Below are 13473 nucleotides of genomic sequence, written 5' to 3'. Positions count from 1 at the left end.
GATTTTAGGAAAGTTACGGCACACAAGATTATTATGAAAAATCAACAGTATTTCAAGATATTAGAAACAACTAGAAAATGTCAAAAACTCAATCCCATTTGTAGTAACAACCAAAATCATGCCAATGCACAGTGTCTTGGTCTGTTCCAGCTGCTATGACAAAATACGATAGACTACATGGCTTAATAATATTTCTCACAGTTCTGGAGGCTGCAAGTCCAAGATCAGTGTGCCACCGTGGTGGGATGAGGGCTGCTGACTTCTCTTTGTGTTCTCACATAGCGGAAGGGGGTAAAGCAGCTCTCTCTGGTTTCTTTTATAAGGGCATTAATCCCACTCAGTAGGAACTAATGAACTAATCACCTCCCACAGGCCCCACCTCCTAATATCATCACCTTGAAGGTTAAGTTTCAACATATAAATTTTCAGAAGACACAAACATTCAGTCTATAGAGCAGGGATAACTTTAACAAAATCTTTGCAAATCCTGGTCATTGAAAAACTACAAAAGTGACTGGAATAAATTAAAGAAGATACCAGTATATGAAGATATACCATGTTCATGAATTGAAAGGTTTAATATCGTTAAAATGTCAGTTCTGGGGCGCCTGGGTGGCACAGCAGTTAAGCGTCTGCCTTTGGCTCAGGGCATGATCCCAGCATTATGGGATCGAGCCCCACATCAGGCTCCTCCGCTAGGAGCCTGCTTCTTCCTCTCCCACTCCCCCTGCTTGTGTTCCCTCTCTCGCTGGCTCTCTCTATATCTGTTGAATAAATAAATAAAATCTTAAAGAAAAAAAAAATGTCAGTTCTACCCAAAAGTTACCTACTGAATTAGGCAATCCAGTGAAATTCCCAGCAGGCACTTTCTATAGAAATTGACAAGCTGATTCTAAAATTTAAATGGAATGGAAATGACCTAAAAGAGCCAAAGCTTTTTTTTTTTTTTTTGGAAAAGCTACACTACCTAACTTTAAGATTTATTATAAAGCCACAGCAATAAAGATAATGTGCCATTGGCAAAAGCACAGAAATACAGACCCATCAACTGACTTCTGACAAAGATGCCAAAGTAAATGATGCTGGAACAACTAGCTATCCAAACAGAAAGAAAATGAACAACAACCCCTTCCTAACACCCAACAAAGAAATGAACAAAATGCATCACAGACCTAAATGTAAGTGCTGAACCCATCAAACTTCTAGAAGAAAACACGAAAGAAAATCCTTGCAATCCTGGGACAGGCAAAGATATTAGATAGAACAATAAAAGCATTAACCCCAAAAGAAAAAAATTATAAATTGGACTTTGCCAAAATTAAAAATTCTGTTCTTCAAATGTCACCATTAAGAAAAAGGAAAGGCAAGCTGCAGAATGATAAAATAATCACAATACATACAATGACAAAGGACTTGTATCCAGACTATATCAGGGATTCTTATCACTCAGTAATAATAAGACAAATCTATACAGAAATGGGCAAAGATCTGAACAGGTCATTCCGAAAAGAAGATACGCAAATGGGCAATAAACACATAAAAAGATGTTCAACATCTTTATGTTCACTATCTTACACCTATTAGAAGAACTAAAATTTAAAAGATTGGCCTATTAGAAGAACTAAAATTTAAAAGATTGGCAATACCAAGTGTTGACCAATATGTGAAAAAAGTAACTGGCTGGAATGTCAATTAGTATAACCACTTTGGAAAACTGGTAGTTACAGCTACCCAATGAATCCACCATTCATCGAAGAGAAATGAACAGATATGTCCAGGGCACCTGGGTGGCTCAGTCAGTTAAGTGTCTGCCTTCGGCTCAGATCATAATCTCAGGGTCCTGGGACTGAGCCCCACAAGGGGCTCCCTGCTTGGTGGGGAGTCTGCTTCTCCCTCAGCCTCTGCCTCTGCTCCTCCCCCCGACATGTGCATTTTCCCTCTCTCAAATAAATAAATATTTTTTAAAAAAGAAATGTCCATACAAAGATGTAAACATGAACATTAACAGATTCATACAAAACAGCCAAAAATCAGAAATAACCCAAACATCCATCAGCAGGTGAAAGGACAAATTGTGATATATCCACATGCTAGAATACTAGTTCGCATTAAAAAAGCACAAACAGTATACTAACACGTATAGTAATATGGAGGAACCTCAAAATCTGACTCAGTGGAAGAAGCCAGATAGAAAAGTACATCGTCTGATTCTATTCACACAAAATCTTAGAAAATGCAGTTTATAGTGAGAGAAAGCGGATCAGTGGTTTCCTCAGGCCAGGGTTGGGGGAGAAAGGGACTTTCAAGGGGCAGGAGGGAACTTTGGAAGGTGAGGGAAATGCTCTGTGTTTTGATGATGGGAGTGATCTCCTGATTGCACATGTATCAAAATTCATCAAACTATACAATGTAAAAGGAAGCAGTTTACACTATGTAAATTATAATGTGATAACTTTATGTTCAAAAGATACAGTGTACTAAAGGTTTTAACAGAAGAATGTACAGATGCAACGGGAGCGCATGTCCAGCTGCCCACCACGGCCACCCTTTTTATCATCCTCCACTCATTGGCAAGAACAGGGGGCAATAAGCCTCCAAGAACCAAGCCACACAACTGATCGCATCCTACAGAAAGAATCCTCAGTTGTGACATCTCTAAGTACACGAAGACAATGCCAGAACTCAGAGATAACTATTACGCAATAGGGCACCCAAATTACACAGATGTGAGTATACGACCATGTATCACAAAGATGCAGACAAATGTCTTGAATTAATATTGGAGTTATCTTGCACCCAGGTGACGGTCCACGTCGACAAAACATACTGCATAAAGCATACTGCAAAGGGCTACACATTAGGCAATCTCCAGAAGACATCAAAAAGCAAAAATGACTAAACCAAGGCCCTTCTGCGGCTACACCAAGTCATAATAAGAGATACAAATAAGAGGTAATAAGAGGTACAAATGCTTTATTACAAATATCACAACTTAGGGATACTCCCTAACCGATATCCTTAAGTTCAGAGGCCACCGCTAGGGTGGCATGGAACTTCACTATACTCCTTGACTCACGGACATGGCCAAAATACCTAACCATGGTCTTCACATCCAAGCTGTAAAGTGATGAGGGAAAACATCAATGATCCATCCTTCAAACTGTTGGCCACCGCTGCATACCAAGAACATATGAAAATGACGGCACAAGTTTGAGGATACTGAAATGTCGTTCAACTAATGCTTTCACAATTGGCAACACTGTGAAAAAGTACATCGACTCGATTTAGCAATCTTCGAATACTATGCACATAATAAGAGTAATTTTGCTAACAGCACAATTTTTGGCATTAGTAAAATCTTTATTTAATTTGTTAATGGTTTTGGTTTTAGGCAATTATTTATAAAGCAGAGAACACATTTCTGTTTCAAATAAGCCTGATTAGGATCTCTTAGATCTAAAGCTCTTTAAATTGATTGCTGCAACACCGCTAATGACATCACCTTGTTTTCCTGGAGAATCTCCATTTCAAGCTAAAGCCATTCTTTCTGTATTTCTACTTTTAAAATGGAAAAAATGTACATGGTTAAGTATTCCAGCAAAATTTCAAGAGTCATGAAATAAATGAACCACTAAAGGTCTGAAGTGCAACCAAAGTGAAAACACAAAAGAATACTGGGAGGGATGCCTAGCTGGCTCAGTCAGAAGAGCATGCAACTCTTGATCTCGGGATCATGAGTTCGAACCCCACGCTGGGGGTACAGATTACTTAAAATAAATAAATAAACTTAAGAAAAAGAAAAAAAGAATACTAGGAAATAGGGCTCCTGGGTGGCTCAGTCAGTTGAGTGTGTCCTACTCTTAGTTTCGGCTCAGGTCATGATCTCAGGGTCATGATATTGAGCCCCATGACAGGCTCCACGCTAAGCATGGAGTCTGCCTGAGATTCTCTCTCTTCCTCTCCCTCTGCCCCTTCCCCATTCGTGCTCTCCCTCTCTCTAAATAAATAAATTCTTAAAAAAATAAAAAAGAATACTAGGAAATAAAATAATCCACGTCCCCTTATTTGTTCTTTCTCCACCAATAAATACAAATATCCTTCTTTACAAGAAAACCTAGTAAACTGCACTTGAAAACAGCACAATCTGTAAAGCAGACATGTTGTGCATGTACTCAGTCAACAACTATTTATTAAGAACCCACTGTCCTCCAAGGGCTATTTAAAGTAATAGAAATACAACAGCAAACAACTGCTCTTGTGGAGCTTACAGTTTAGTAATAGAGACAATTTAAAAATTCAACAAATAAAACATGTAACACGCCAGATGGGAATAAATGTTATGTTAAAAAAAAATGAAGTAAGAAAGTACTATAGACATGTGGGCCCTTTTCACTATGATGACCAGGGCAAGACTCAATGACAAACATGACCTTAGAACAAACAGCTGAGAAAAGGAGCCGGCCATATAAACGTCCAGGAGAAGAGCTTCTGAAGTAAAGAGACTGGATGTGATCGAGGTCAGGCAGGTGAAGGACGTTAAGAGGTGAAGGTCAACAAGACAAGGTAGTGGCCTGAAGGGTGTTACAGACCATGAGGAACCTTAAAAGCCATCATAAGAAATGTGACTTCTATTGTATTCTATTGGATTGGATTTAGAGCAAAAGAGGGATAGGAAAAGATTTAGAATTTTAAAAAATCACTTTTAGAGTTCTTAATCTGGTAATGGTAGGAAACAGTTTATATCACATTGCCTTCTTTACAAATGAAAATTAGAACCACTAGACAAAATATTTTATTTATTATTTTTTAGAGAGTTGGGGAGGGGCAGAGGGCAAGGGAGAGAGAGAATCCTGAAGTTGACTCGCTGCTCAGCGCAGAGCCCAACATGGGGCTTGATCTCACGACCCTGAGATCACAACCTGAGCTGAAATCAAGAGCCAGACGCTTAACTAAGCCACCTAGACACCCTCAGACAAAATATTTTTAAAACAATGATTTGAAAGCATTGGAGAACAACTAGAAGCAGATAGAAGTTAAGGGAATTCACACAAGGCAAGAGACTCACATTTACAAGAGTTTCGCCAATCCGTGCAGCCCGGGTTGGTCCAACAAAGAGAAAGCCTCAGATTTGGATCGATGGGTCAGCAAACCCATTCTAAGGTACTGACCCAAGAAAAATTAAAATACATGTCCACAAAAAGACTTGTACACAAATGTTCACAACAGCCTTATTCACGAGAGCCAGAAACTGGAAACAACCCAAAGGCCCATCAAGGGGAGTACGGATAAACAAACTGTGATATTTTTATAGAATGAATTACTCAGCAACCAAAAAAATGACAGATACAAATAACAACATGAATGAATCCAAAAAAAAAATCATGTTAAAAGATATGAGTCAGACACATTTATCTGAGTCCATTTACATTAAATCCAAGAACAGACAAAACGAATCTACAGTGATAAAAAGCGAAGGCAAGAGTGGAGGAATCAACACCGGGCATCTTCATGGTGATGAAAATTTTCTTTATTTTGTTATAGATGGTGACGAAATGGGTGTGTATAATTTCTCAACTCATAAACTGAACTCTTAAAATCTGTGCATTTTACTACAGGTAAATTATATTTCAATAAAAAACAATAAATAAATCTAGCAACATTTAAATCTCATCAACATTTATACTCAGTCAGTTCCAGCACATGGAAAAAAATACACCTTTCACTTGATTCATAACATGCCAACGACTAAAGTAACAAGAGAGGAAGAAATTCGACTTGTATAAGGGATATAATTACAACAAAATACCTTTCCTATAAATGCAGGTGATAATGTTAAATAGCATTTAAATCTTGAAGAAGTGTTCAAATACATATTCACAGCTATATACTCTGTTTCAAGATTCAGCTGCATAAAGTATGCTTTTGCTGCCCTATTCATATAAAGTTATTCATCCATCCTTAGAATTCTAAAAGAAATGAATATGGATATTAAAGAAAATGCTAAAGCGAAATAATACAGTAAATTTTACAAATATCAAATCCAAGTGTCTAATTTCTTATACTCCATATAAAAAACAGGTATTTAACAATAATTGAAGCAAATAATTAGCGGTTACACTTAACAATAAAGTAAACTGGACCCTAATGGCCTAAAGGGGATATATTTTTAAGAATGTTATAGGAACATTATGATCCTAGAAACCTTAGTTATCCATTTTTAAATGGAGATTTCTCAAGAACCTGCAAGAAGATATGAAGAAATTTCACTAGAGTGTACAATGAAATGAGTAAATGTGATGAATAAATTCGCCATGTAATTGGTAAAGTTAAGAACACTCTTAATAGGAGAAATTCACATTAAACCTACTTCAAACAAATTTAAGTGTCAAATATATATTTAAAAACTCCCAAAAAAACATATAAGCGCATTTTAAGAAAAGGAGCAGGTTAGGGGCGCCTGGGTGGCGCAGCGGTTGAGCGTCTGCCTTCGGCTCAGGGCGTGATCCCGGCGTGATGGGATCAAGCCCCACATCAGGCTCCTCTGCTATGAGCCTGCTTCTTCCTCTCCCACTCCCCCTGCTTGTGTTCCCTCTCTCTCTGGCTGTCTCTATCTCTGTCAAAGAAATAAATAAAATCTTTATAAAAAAAAAAAAAGAAAAGGAACAGGTTACTCAGAGCGCTTAAAATATGCCTCACGTCTATTTCTCATCATCACACCTGTTACTGAGGAGCAGAGTTAACCTGTAATGTAAAATTACTGGGGAGGAGGGAAATCATATCATTAACAAAAATATCCTATAACATCATGGGACACAGAAAAATCACGCAGCTAACACCTAGGTGTTACATGTTACAGCTTAGTGGCTTAGGAGCGTGATTACTTGTGTCAAATCCCAGCTCTGCCGCTTCAAGGCCTCAGAAAATAGACAAATACGTCAATAATATCTGAAAGGTAAGTTTTTACATTTAGTAGAGTAGGGATATATGGAAGAGGACTCTAAACAGAATGTTACGAGTAAAAGTGAATACAGGATTCAAGTTCTGTCCGAAGGGAAATTCACAAGTTAATAAATGTTGAAACACAGGCATTATAACAAAAATGAACAGACAGCCCTGTTATGAGGACACTGCTGACACAGGCAACACTGATAAGAGGGAAGAAAACAAAATGCGAATAAGTGGTGGTGACATTTCAGTCTCAAGTCTCCAAAGAGATTAAGATAAAGTATATTTTAAAAAAGAAAGTGAGATGGGATAAAATTTAAAAATCACTTCAATCATATCTGGCAAAAAGCTACCATTAAGATCAGTTTTTTAGTCTGCCTCTCACTTACTGGATCTAAATAATAAAAGATGAAAAGGAATGTTTTTAAAAATGGAATTAAAAATAAGCGCCTATGATTTTTAACTTACTACTTAATTGAATCTGACTCTTTGAATCTAGAATTATTACCCACAGATGTTCCACTGCAAGCACTGCACTGAGAATTCAGGCGAGTGAGCCCCTAAATTACCCAAGACTTCAGTCATTGTAAATACACCTTTTGTTCATTACATAAGAAGTCTCTGCCACAGATTTTTGTTGCAATTTAAATGACAGGCTCTATTTTCACACATAGCCTAAATAGCTATCAGAGCCAAAAAGGAAGAGAGCATGCGAGCTGCTCAAGACAGCATGATTTAAAAGTCTTCAGAAACAGATCTGATTCTCATGTCAGCTTCACCACAGACCAAGTGGGGTGAGGTAGTTAAGTTACACTTTATAAGGTTTTATTTTCTTCCTTTTCAAAGATATCATACATACACACAAAACTATGTAAACCACCCTGCACAGAAAAATTGTGCCAGACACAGGAAAACCATGGAGCTAACATCTAGATGGAAATATCGTATAATGGCGTAGGAGTGTGACAACTGTGTCAACTCTCAGCTCTGCCACCTGCTCAGATGCATGATCCTGAACCAGTTATTTAATCCCTCTAAGCCTCAATTTTATTCTCAACATAAACTATAGCTATTAAAAGGTTTTAAAAGATACAAAAAGCTTAGTAGAGTATTTGGCCCACAATAAACACAAGAAATGTTTGCTATGATCTTAAAAAAGAAGAAGAAAGCTGGCAGTATCACAATTCCAGATTTCAAGATATACTACAAAGCTATGGTAACCAAAACAGTATGGTATCAGCACAAAAACAGAGAGATCAACAGAACAGAATAGAGAGCCCAGAAAGAAACCCATGCTTATACAGTCAATTAACCTATAACAAAGGAGGCAAGAATAGACAATGGGGAATAGACAATGTCTTCAATAAATGGTGCTGAGCAAGCTGGACAGCAACATGCAAAAGAATGAAACTGGACCACGTTCTTAGACCACACACAAAAATAAACTCAAAATGCATTAAAGACTTAAATGTGAAACATGAAACCATAAAATTTCTAGAAGAAAACATAGGCAGTAAATTTCTTTGACATCATCCACAGCAACATTTTTTTTAGGTATGTCTCTTTGGGCAAGGAAAACAAAAGCAAAAATAAACACTGGGACTGCATCAAATTAAAAAGCTTTTGCACAGCGAAAGAAACCATCAACAACACGAAAAGACAACCTATTGACTAGGAGAAGATATTCACAAGTGATATACCTGATAAGGGGTTAATATCCAAAATATATAAATAACTTATACAACTCAACATTAAAAACACAATCTGATTAAAAAATGGACAAATGACTTGAACAGAGATCTTTCCAAAGAAGACCTACATGTGGACAACAGTTATGTGAAAAGACACTCATTATCATTCATCATCAGAGAAATACAAATCAAAACCACAATGAGATATCACCTTACACCTGTCAGAAGGGTGAGAATCAAAAAAAGACAGTAACAAAGCAAGGATGCAGAGAATAAGGAACCCTCCTGCACTGCTGGTGGGAATGTCAACTGGTGCAGCCACTGTGGAAAAGAGTAGGAGGTTCCTCAACAAATTAAAAATAGAGAGGCGCCTGGCTGGCTCAGATGGTAGAGTATGCAACTCTCTTTCTCTTTTTTTTAAGATTTTATTTATTTATTTATTTGAGAGAGAGAGAGCAAGAGTGCACAAGCAGGCAGAGGCACAGAGGGAGAGGGAGAAGCACAGTCCCCGCTGAACAGGGAGTCCGATGCGGGGCTTGATCCCACAACCCCAGGATCACGACCTGAACTGAAGGCAGACACTTAACCGACTGAGCCCCCAGGCACCCCTAGAGTATGTGACTCTTGATCTCAGGGTCGTGAGTTCAAGCCCCTCATTAGGTATAGAGCTTACTTTAAAAAAAAGAATTAAAAGTAGAAATACCATATGATTCAGTAATTTTTTGGGTACTTACCCAAAGAAAATGAAAACATTAATTTGAAAACATATATGCACCCCTATGTTTACTGCAGCATTCTTTACAAGCCAAGATATGGAAGCAACATAAGCGTCCACTGATAGAGGAATGGACAAAGAAGACATGGTACATACACATACATCGTAATACTACTCAGCATCAAAAAGAACGAGAACTTACCATTTGCAACAATATGAAGCGACCTGGAGAGTATTACACTAAGTGAAATAACTCAGACGCAGAAAGACAAATAGGATTGCACTTAAATATGGAATCTAAAAATACAAAAGAATGAATAAACAAACAAAAAGCAGAAACAGACCCATAAAACAGAGGATACACTGATGGTTGCAAGAGGGATGGAAAGGTGGGCGATGGGCAAAACGGGCGAAGGGGAGTGGGAGGTGCAGGCTTCCACTTATGGAATAAGTTATAGGCATACAAGGTACAGCATAGGGAATAGAGCCAATGGTACTGTAATAGTGTTGCATGGTGACAGATGGTGGTACACTCGTGGTGACCACAGCGTAATACATAGAATTGTGAGATCACCATGTTGTACACCTGAAACTAATGTAACACTGTGTGTCAACTCTACTTCAACAAAAAAGAAAGTGTGCTATCATTACATTAATTAAGCATTTAAGGTATTAAAATAAAATAATGTGGGGCACCTGGGTGGTGCTGTCAGTTAAGCATCTGACTCTTGGTTTCTGCTCAGGTCATGATCTCAGGGTCCAGAGATCGAGCTCCACAAAGGGCTCCACACAAATGCAGAGTCTGCTTGAGATTCTCCCTCTCCTCTGCCCCTCCCACTAGTGTTGTCTCTCTTTCTCTATCTCTAAAAATAAATAAATAAATCTTAGAAAAATATAATGTATTAGCTATCCTCTCATATACTCTTATTGGCAAAAAGGGAATTTTCTGGATTCTCAAGGTAATAACATACAATTAATCATGTCCTTATAACTTCCTGAGTGCATATTTTATATGACAAGTGATTAAAACACTTCTTGGATGTCACTATAATCCAGCATAATTTGGATAAGAAATACTACTTTTAAAAAAGAAAAACTATCATCTAGAGGACACTGAAAAATTACACAACAGTGGAAGTAGAAAAAAGAAATATTCAAGTACAGTACTTGTATAAATTCAAGAAAAAATGGACCCTATGAAAGAAAATTATATAAATAGAAAACAGGCAAATATTAAATGGCAAGTGGAGCTTTTTTTAAATTGAAAGGTTGAAAGAAGAACTTCAGGGACACAGAATGGAAAACCTAAAATCTGTACAGGAAGTAGGGAAAAGCAGAAATTTAAATGATGAAACATGAAGCCATGATGTGGAGGGCGCCTGAGAACACTTAGAACGCAGAGTTCAAAAAAAAAAAGAGAGAAATGACAGTAATAAAGGGGGGAACTCTAACAACCTGTAGCTAACATTATACTTAATGGTAAGAGACTGAACCCTTTCCCTCTGGAAATAAGGCAGAGCAGCCGGCTGGCTCAGTCGGTGCAGCGAGCGACTCTTGATCTCAGGGTCGTGAGATCGAGCACAGGTCAGGTGTACAGATTATTTAAAAAGAAAATCTTAAAAATAAATAAAAAGGGGGGCGCCTGGGTGACTCAGTTGTTAAGTGTCTGCCTTTGGCTCAGGTCACGATCCCAGGGTTCTGGGATCGAGCCCCACGTCGGGCTCCCTGCTCAGCGGGAAGCCTGCTTCTCCCTCTCCCTCTGCTTGTGTTCCCTCTCTCGCTATGTCTCTCTCTGTCAAATAAATAAAAAATCTTTAAAAATAAATTAATTAATGAATTTTTAAAAAGGGGCATCTGGATGGCTCAGTTGGTTAAGCAACTGCCTTCTGTTCGGGTTGTGATCCCAGGGTCCTGGGATGGAGCCCCACATTGGGCTCCCTGCTCAGCACGGTGTATACTTCTCCCTCTCTCTCTCTCTCTCTCTCCCTCTGCCCTGCCCCCCTGCTTGTGCTCTCTTGCTCACTCGCTCTCTCAAAATAAAATAAAATCTTTTAATAAATAAATAAATAAAATACTGGAAACAAGGTAGGAGGTTTGGGCCTATGAGTCCTACTTAACGTCATATTAAAAGTCCTACCAAGTGCAATAGGGCAAATAAAAACAATTAAAAGCTGAAAAAACAAATAAAAGCTGAACAGACTGAAAAAGAAGAAATGAACTGTCTCTATTCATGGACAACATAACTATCTAGAAAGAAAATCACAAGGAATCCACAAAAAAACTGCTATAACTAATTAATGAGTTTACCAAGGTCACAGAACACAAGGTCAATATACAAAAATCAATTGTGTTTCTATATACTAGGAATAAACAACTAAAAACCAAAATTTTAAAAACAGTACCATTTACAACAACTGCAAAAACAAGAAATACTTAGGCACAAGTCTAATAAAATAGGTGCAGGATCTGTATGCTGAAAAATGAACGAAAGTGATATAAGAAATCAAAGAGAACCTAAATAAATGGAGAGTTATACTCAATACTGCTAAGAAGACATTTCTCCACAAAGTGATCTGGAAGTTAAACATAACCTCAATCCATAATTTTGTAGATCTAGAAAAGCTGCTTTTCAGATTTATATGAAAAGTCAAAGAAACTAGAATACACAAAACAATTATGAAAAAAGCCCCAAAGTTAGCAGACACACAACACCTGATTTTAAGGCTTACTACAAAGCTACAGTAATTAAGGCAGTATGATATTGGCATAAAGACAGACACAGAGATCAATGGAACCAAACACATAGTTCAGAGAAAGACCCACACAAATATGTCAAATACTTTTGACAAAGGGGCCAAGGTAATTCAGTGACAAAAGGATGTTATCAACAAATTATGCTGCACGTGTATAAATGAACATCTAAAATGAACACCTATATGCAGAAAAAAGGAAATGTAATCTGTACTTTACACCAAATGAACTCAAAATGGGTCTTAGAGCTAAATGCAAAATATAAACCTATAAAACAGAAGAAAACAAAATAGGAAATCTTTGTGACATTGCATTAGGCTACAAATTCTTAGATACAAAACCAAAAGCAGGATCGATAAAAGAAATTAATTGATAAGTCAAACTTCATCAGAATTAAAAACTTTTATTCTGGGGCACCTGAGTGGCTCAGTCGTTAAGCATCTGCCTTCAGCTCAGGGTGTGATCCCGGAGTTCTGGGATCGAGCCCCACGTCAGGCTCTTCTGCTGGGAGCCTGCTTCTTTCTCTCCCACTCCCCCTGCTTGTGTTCCCTCTCACGCTGGCTGTCTCTCTGTTAAATAAATAAATAAAATCTTTAAAAAAAAAAAAACAAAAAAACTTTTATTCTGCAAAAGCCACTTCTAAGAAAATGAAAAGGAAAGCTACGGACGAGGAGAAAATATGTGCAAACCCCCTTGGGGAAAGGACACACACCCAGGATACATAAAGAACTCAAAAACTCAATAGAAGGAAAACAAACACTCTCCTCACATTTTAATAACCCAGAACAAAAACATTCGCATGCATTTCCATATGCTGGGATTTACACCTGACTGTCCTTTAAATTACTATCCTCGAACTTCCTTATTTGTCACAGTGTGTAAATAACAGACAAAAAGATCTGAACAGATGCTTTACCCATGAAGATATATGGAGACAAGTAAGCACATAAAAAGATCATCCACATAATTTATTATTAGGAAAACACAAATTAAAAACATGAAATACCACTACAAACCTCAGAATAGCTTTGATAAAAGCAACTGGCAATACCAAGTGCTGACGGGGTACAGGAACTTCCACAGAATGCCAGGGAGAATGCACAATAATCCCAATCCTTCACAGATCCTTATAGGAAATCGAAGAGGAGGGAGAACATTTCCCAGCTTGTTTTGCAATGCCGGTTTGACCCTGATACCGTCAAAGACATCACCAGGAAATCACAGGCTGATCTCTCTTATGAACACAGACGGGAAAAAAAATTTTTTTTTTTTTTAAATTTATTTGACACAGAGAGAGAGACAGCCAGCGAGAGAGGGAAAACAAGCAGGGGGAGAGGGAGAAGTAGGCTTCCCGCTGAGCAAGGAGCCTGA

The 13473-nt window shown here is 37.8% G+C and overlaps 1 protein-coding gene across 2 annotated transcripts in view; it reads right to left on the bottom strand.

Moving 5' to 3' along the window:
* The window catches only part of COMMD10 (COMM domain containing 10), a 203304-nt gene that overhangs the window by 179256 nt on the left and 10575 nt on the right, over nt 1-13473 (bottom strand). The window lies entirely within an intron of this gene.

The sequence above is a fragment of the Ailuropoda melanoleuca genome, chromosome 3 (assembly GCF_002007445.2).
Source record: "Ailuropoda melanoleuca isolate Jingjing chromosome 3, ASM200744v2, whole genome shotgun sequence".
Lineage (NCBI taxonomy): Eukaryota > Metazoa > Chordata > Mammalia > Carnivora > Ursidae > Ailuropoda > Ailuropoda melanoleuca.
The sequence above is the reverse complement of the archived record's forward strand: the minus strand, read 5'-3'. Positions and strand labels throughout refer to the sequence as shown.